Genomic DNA, 7,992 nt, shown 5'->3' on the forward strand with positions numbered 1-7,992 from the left:
TAACAGCAGACTTTCCCATGGCAATGTGCCTTTTAATTTCCTGGCTGCTGGTGCCAAGACTGTTGACTATGGAGCCAAGCAAACTAAAGCTGTGTACACATTAACACTTTAGGCCAGTTAATTGAAAATAGCCCACAGACCCAAAACACCTTGATCTTACTCTCAAACAAGTTTAACAGTACAGTAAACTGCTTTCATGTAACTAAACCGCCACCACTGTCTGCCAGTCCTCGGATTGCCTCTTATTAAATATCTCAGAGTTCATAAACTTAGTGTCCTAGATAACACTTTTAATAAGTCTTTTAACTTTGCCGAGTTTATCAGCAAAACCTAATTGTTGGGATTTACATCATTTAAAGTGTACCTGTTTCAGGAACAAATGGCCAAGAATTTTGTCATCTCCTAACTCCTTCCTATATACTCATTAATTAAATGAGGAGAAAAATGTTTTCCAGAAAATAGAGCGTTAAATTATGAACAGTATTCTCACATAAAACCCCATGGAGTCCTTCCCTTTTCTCATATGTTGCTACTCAGTGTGTTTTCAGTGAGATCTGTCAGCCAAGTTCCTAGAAATCTTGACTCAATCTTCATTTCAAATAGCATTCTTTTTTAAAACAAAATGTCTCATATAGTCTTTTATGTTGTAATACTTTGACTATTCATTTTTTTTTAATTTTGTGTGTGTACCGTCAAATTGGATCTGACTGGTACAAGAGGACATTGTCCCTCCTTCTGCAGCAGAGCATCTGGTGGATTCGAACCAGGTACCTTTGGGATTGCAGTGCAGCTTCTTGCCACTACGCCACCAGAGCTCCCTTGACTATTCATTTTTAATTAAATGTATTTTGACTGAAACCTCCTAAGACTTAAGTCTTTATGCACACCCAAAGACTTGTCCAAAGAGTAAAAGAAAAACCTACAGATTTGTAAAAAAAAATAAAAAAAAAAGTATGCAGATGACACAATGGACATTGGACACATTTTTAAAAAATAATGGAGATTTGACCGGTGCACCCAGGAGGCGGGGTCTGCGGGCCAACATGGAGTATCTGCATGTCCTGAAACGCGGGCTGCATCAGATCAGCGGCCATGGCAGCCTCCGCGGCTACTTAAGAGTTTTCTTCAGGGCAAATGTTGTGAGGGTCTGTCTGTACATTAGTAGGGGAAGATAAATATGGAAACAAATACTATGAAGACAACAAGCAGTTTTTTGGTCGTCACCGATGGGTTATGTATACTGCCGAAATGAATAGCAAAAACACATTCTGGGATGTGGATGGAAGCATGGTGCCTCCTGAATGGCACTGTTGGCTTCACTGTATGACTGATGATCTGCCCACAACAAAGCCACCTATTGCTCGTAAGTTCATGTGGACGAACCATAGGTTCAACGAGTCCAGCACCCCAGAACAATATGTACTTTATTCCACCACCAGAAAGAAGATTCAGGAGTGGGTTCCACCTTCAATACCTTACAAGTAAAGACAATGAAAAACAATTTAAATATGTAAAAATAAAAGCAACTTTTCTTGTAATTGCACTTTGATTCTTGGTATTAACCTGATTAAATTTGTTTGACTAAAAAAAAAAAAATGGAGATTCTATCACTGCCACAAAAGAAAAGGAACCCAATTCCATAATGAGTCAAGGACATAAATAAACACACCCAAGAAATGCTCAAAGTGTTTTGGTGCTGTTACTGTGTACCATTGCGTCAGGACCAACCCATAGCTGACCCTCCAGGGGGTTTTCAGAGATACAAGTTAAAAGCATAATGAGGTATCATCTCATCCTGGGTACAACAGCAGTGTTGAATAAGACGGCAAAGAACAAAATGCTGGAGGAGTGTGTGGAGCGGTAGACCTGTCCTGCACAGCTTGTGGGACTGACTGTAAGATGGTCCAGTCAGTTTGGAAAGCTGTTTGATTCTTCCTCAAGAGCAAGAGTAGAAATCCTATTTGAGCAGCAACCCCACTCTTAGGCATACATACCAGATGTAAGAACTGGAACAACACATAGTCACTTTTTTGGGGGGGGGCTTTTCATAGTTTTATTAATTTTAATGAACATTTACAGAGATTTGGGGGTTTCATTCATTCATTGTTGCATTATTTTCTCTACCCTCCTCCCCAGTTCGTTCTTCTCCCCCCCGAAAGTCTGTTTTAATTATCCAAATGCCACAGTGCTTGTCAAAGCCAGTTCTGATTAATCTCCTTTGTCATTGTGTCCTTTGCCATTCCCTATCACTCCTCCCTGAGAGAGACTTCACCCTGATTCATAAGGAAAAGGGGATGGCGTATTCTCTTAGCTACTTCCTGCTGAAAAGGGAGGCTGTAGGTTTCAGGGTGAAGATCTTCTCTCACTACTCAAAAGGGCCCCTTTGGCAATAGGAAACACGTAGACTATTGTGGAGATTGATTTTGGAATTTAGATGCACTGACATATTCACTCTTGATGCAGTCCTGTTTACTGTATCAAAAATTTGGAAAAAGCCAAGCGTCTCCATGAATGGATGCATTCATGTGCTAGAGATGCTGCAGCAGCCTCACACAGTGGATAGTTATACTTCATTAAAGAAAAGATCAACAGTTTGAGCTCTGGTGGCCTAGTGGCAAGAAGCTGCACTGCAATCGCAGAGGTGCGTGGTTCAAATCTACCAGATGCTCTGCTGGAGAAGGAGGGGCAATCTCCTGTACCAATCAGATCTGATGTGATAGAACACACAAAAATAATAAAAGAAAATTTAAAAAATCAACAGTTCACAAAATATGATACATGAATGAAGATGAACAAGTAATGTCCAGGGACATAAGATAGACACAAAAGGACAGTATGGGGGGAAAAAAAAGGGACAGTATGAGGTAAGACCAAATATGTGAAAACAACATAGTGACTGTTCCAGTGGGATTTTTTTTTTAACTCAAACAGGAATTTTTATTTTTAATTTGTCATTTTACTTGACTCTCATTTCAGATAACTGAAAAATCCCTCCTCCTTACACTACCAGGCTGATTCTGCATTAAAAAAAATTTTTTTTAAATTCATTTTAATGAACATTTACAGAGATTTTGGATTTTCATTCATTCATTCATTCATTGTTGTACTTTTTTCTTTATCCCCCTCTCCCCAGTTCGCTCCTCTCTTTGAAAAGCAAAAGATAAACTTCTTCGTTGGTACACAATCCCCCCCACCAGTGGGCTTTTAATGTGGTAGAGGTCATGAGAATGGCACTGCATAGGGCAAAACTGGAACATTTGTTTGTACTCAATGATACAACAAACAGGAACAAGTAAATGTTTACATAGATATATAGAATCAGTCTTGGAGGATTCACATGTATGAACAGGAAGGACAAGCTAGTTAAATTTGATGAAGGGAAAGGCTAAATATACTTGATTAGACTTACATTGTAATTCATATTGAAGAAAACGAGTGGTTTATTCTAAAGCTCATTTCCATACTTTAAATCAATGAAAATAAATTTTTAAATATACCTACATAAATATAAATACATGTACACACACAGACTCATGTAATTACAAAAAAGCCCAATATATGCCATCAATTAGTTGGAATACTTGCAAATCAGCCTTTCACCATAGGAAAAGTTTATTTAGAAAATGCAAATGTGGGAGCTCTGGTGGTCTAATGGCAGAAAGCTGCATTGCAGTCCCAGAGGTGTGTGGTTCAAATCCACCAGGTGCTCTGCTGGAGAAGGCAGGGCAATTTCCTCCTGTACCAGCCAGATCTGATTTGATGGTACACACACAAAAATAATAAAAGGAAATGCAAATGTATGAGGTTCATGATAAAGAAATTGTATTTCAATAAAGCGATTTTTTTAAGCTTCATTTGCATACTGGAGGTGAGTTAAATGAAGATGTGAGTTAAATCAACTCTGCATGTTTAAGTGCTTGACGGTGGCACTAATCTGCAATTCTGAGAATCCAGCCTGACTCTTGGTTTACTCTCTGGCCTGCTGGTAAGGAGTTGGTGCTGGCAACTCATAGGTATGCTGATCAAATCCCCCAGCTACTCCACAAGAAAAAATGAGCATTTTGCTTCCGTGTGATGAAAACCCGCTGGAGAGTCGCCTATGGGTCGTTTCCCAACACAACGTTCTCCCAAGTAAAGGCACTTCTAATGGTCTCTACATGACTTTTCTTTTACCATAACAACGCCTACTGTTTTTAGCCGCTTTATTGTGGTCTTTTCTCAAGGCAACCCGGTGTTCCCTTTCTTCAGGGCTTCATGGGTTTCTAAACTGGCTCAAGTGGGAATTAAATATACTGAGTCGAGGTGACAGTTCTCACTATTGAAGATGGAGGGCCAACTCACCTAGTCAAGAATTCTTCCTTTTGTATGTTGCTATATGCACATACATTGATGACTCCTCTGTTGCTAAATGCACATACATTGATGACTCCTCTGTTGCTAAATGCACATACATTGATGACTCCTCTGTTGCTATATGCACATCCATTGATTACTCCTCTTAGCAGCTCTGTGAACAAGAGATAAGAAAACTTCCCTATCCTGCGCCAGCCTCGTGATCGTTTTAACAGAGCCGAAGAAGTAATCAGGATTCAGACTGGTGTGGATTTATGGCATGGGTACTTATTCATGGTGACTCTGAGAGTGGCACTGATGGGGAAATGTTCTAAATACTGGATGTGCAAGCAGGGCGCTAAGAGAAGACGATGGTGAAACTTATGAACTTTAGAAACCTAGTTCAGAGACGCCAGGGGGAAAAAAAAAAAGACCTCAAGCAGGAAAAGCTGTCCAGTTACAGCAGAAGACCTTCACCCGCTGAAAAGGAGCGTGTTTCTGGAGGTGAAATGCCCTCTTTTGTTGGACTGGAGGAGAAATCCTAAACCGAGCGCAGCAAGGTGTGCCGAGGGCCGCCGGAAGTGGGCGCCGTGGCGGCGGCGGGAGGCTTCCGCTTCCTCAGCCGGGTGGTTCTGAGTCTCCCCGGAGGTTTCCTCCCCGAAACACCACCGCCGCCGTCATGGACAGGTGTTGCAACAAGGGAAGCTGTGGACACAACGTCCATTTCCAGGTAAATGAGTCTTGCTGGTCAGAGCCGAGATAAGGCGCCTGGGCGACGGTGGGCTGTGGCCGCCGCCTCTTGTCCGAGGCCTGGGGGGGTCTGGCGGCAGCGGAGGACGGACCTCGCGGGTCCCGGGGCCGGGGTCACCTTTTCCCCGGGAGAGAGGACCTCGACGGTCACCGGAGTCGCCGTTTCCTCGGGGCTGGAGAAGGCGGTTTGCAGGGCTTTGGCCAGGCGATGGCGGGAGCGGAGGAGGACCTTGGGGGTCCCGGGACTGGAGTCGCCTTTTCCTCGGGGCTGGAGGAGAAGGAAGCTTGCAGGGCTGGGAGCCAGGCGATGGCTGGAGCGGAGAGGGACCTCGGGGTCCTCGGACTGAAGGCGGCTTGCAGGGCTGGGAGCCAGGCGATGGCTGGAGCGCAGGAGAACCTCGGGGTCCCGGGACTGGAGTCGCCTTTTCCTCGGGGCTGGAGGAAAAGGAAGCTTGCAGGGCTTTGGCCAGGCGATGGCTGGAGCGCAGGAGAACCTCGGGGTCCCGGGACTGGAGTCGCCTTTTCCTCGGGGCTGGAGGAGAAGGCGGCTTGCAGGGCTGGGAGCCAGGCGGTCGTGGGAGAGGAGGAGGACCTTGAGGTCCTCGGACTGAAGGCGGCTTGCAGGGCTGGGAGCCAGGCGATGGCTGGAGCGGAGGAGGACCTCGGGGTCCTTGGGGGTCGGAGTCGCCCTTTCCTCGGAGCTGGAGAAGGCGGTTTGCAGGGCTGGGAGCCAGGCGGTGGCGGGAGAGGAGAAGGACCTCGGGGTCCCGGGACTGGAGTCGCCTTTTCCTCGGGGCTGGAGAAGGCGGCTTGCAGGGCTTTGGCTAGGCGATGGCAGGAGAGGAGGTGGCAGCACCTTGGCAGCTCAGCGCTTGGGAAAAAAGAAATTGGGCGAGACCCGGCCTCGAACTCTTTGAGTTGCAGGGCCTGGCTCTGCCCTTTATTGCCCAGTGGTATCTGTAATTTCTTGACGGAGGTCCGATTACTCAGGTACATACAGAATAGTGATAGCTCCCCTGCATTTCCCCTGTAGTTATGCGGGTGTGAAGGAATTCAGCCAGGGCTTAATAGAGATCTAGGTCACGTGTCTGTTCCAACATGGATTTAGATTGGAGAGCCCCGAAGGTTGTACCCACTTCATATTCTTTCACAGTCCTAGAAGCTGCGCTTGTTTTTAAGGACGATTACTCTTTTTTTTTCCTTTCTTTCTTTTTTTTTTTTATTGTCTCTTCCTAAACATTTTAAAAAGCTCCCCACGTTCAGAAAAAAACACACTCTGGATTCAAACCCTAATTGCCACAGCACTCCCACCTCCTCTTTTACCTCCCAAACTGTCTTCCTAGATAAAGAAGACACTTCTCTTTGAAATGTTACTAAAGAAATGCTGACATTTTTTTAATTCTCTTTTCCTGGTGTAGTTAGTGTCTGCTCCACCATTCCTACCATGGCTGCAGTTGCTGCTGGTGGGTCCCTGGGTGCTTCTAGGTTCCCATGGTTCTCCCGGCCATGGTAAGGTGGTTGTGGTTCCTCTTAAGCATCAGATGTGCTGTCCCCAAAGGGGGTGGAGGTAAGGTCGCAGCCAGCCTTTGCACTGCCTGCAGCCAGTGCTTTTGGCCACGTTTTCACATACGGATATGTGGCCCCTATCTCATATTCAGATACACACCAGTTTGTACCTCCGGGATTGCAGTGCAGCTTATTGGAGATACACACCAATTTGTGATCCATGTGTTAGTGCAGCCTGAGTCCTGCCCAGCCTAGAACAGTTCATTGAAAAAGAAGAGCCAGAAATTGAAGCTGGGTTTCGAAGAGGCTGTGGCACCAGGGATATCATCACTGCCGCGGGATGAACCTTGACAGAAAGCAGAGAATACCAGAAGAATGTCTGTGTTTCGTTAACTATGCAAAAACATTTGACTGTGTTGTTGTTGTTAGGTGCCATTAAATTGTGTACAACTCACAGCAACCCGACGATCTGAACCCTCTCCTGAGCCATTCTCACAATCTCTTAATATCATCGAGCCAGTTGCTGCAGTCTCTGTGTCAATCCACCTGGTTGAGGGTCCTAATTTTCTTTGTCGTCCCTCCAACTTTACAAGTATTATGTCCCTCTCCAAGCAATAACCTCTCCTAACAACATGCCCAAAATATGTGAGAGGAAACGTCACCATTTTTGCCTCCAACGTGGGCTCTGGCTAAACCATCTTCAAGACATACCGGTTTGTTCTTTTGGTAGGTCATAGGATATTCAGTACTCTTCTCCAGTACCATAGTTCAAAGGCATCAATTCTCCTTCTGTCATCCTTATTCACTGTCTAGCTCTCAGCAGCATAGCATGTGATTAAAGACCATGGCCTGAATCAGACACACCTTCATCCTCAAAGTGATATCATTGCTCCTTGGTATTTTAGAGCGGACCCTGGCTGCAGACTTTTCCAGTGCAATATGTCTCCTGATTTTCTTACTTCTGTAAGAATCAAATGTATTGATTGTTAATCTAAGTAAGATGAAGTTATTGACAGTTTGAATGTTTTCTATGAGTCGTCTACGACTCGACAGCACCTAACAATAATGACAACAACATAGAGAGAGCTATGTTGGCCTAGTGCACAGAAAGTTATGCTACCAAGCCCAAGGTGGGTGATTTAATCTGCAGCCCTCAGGCCTGGTTTAAATTGTTTTCCTGTCAAACATTCTTCTAGGTGGTATAGCACTGGTCTGTGCATTACTGTACAGAGGTAACTCGTGGTTGCTGTGATACTTAACACTGTGACACTGATGTGTCAAATATGATAATGGTTACCCATGGTGGACTGTGTTTGGTGGAGCCCCCCGATTAAAACAAGCTTGGAAGCAGGAGTGGCATCCACTTCCGAAATGGCTTGCCTGCGGAAACTCTATGAACAGTGC

The 7,992-nt window shown here is 44.9% G+C and overlaps 1 pseudogene; it reads left to right on the forward strand.

Annotated features, from left to right (window-relative positions):
• Positions 1 to 1,043: 1,043 nt before the first annotated feature.
• LOC102859241 lies at positions 1,044 to 1,485 on the forward strand (annotated as a pseudogene).
• Positions 1,486 to 7,992: the final 6,507 nt, after the last annotated feature.

Source organism: Elephantulus edwardii, unplaced genomic scaffold (assembly GCF_000299155.1).
Source record: "Elephantulus edwardii isolate Elephantulus edwardi_28Jun2011 unplaced genomic scaffold, EleEdw1.0 scaffold00236, whole genome shotgun sequence".
Lineage (NCBI taxonomy): Eukaryota > Metazoa > Chordata > Mammalia > Macroscelidea > Macroscelididae > Elephantulus > Elephantulus edwardii.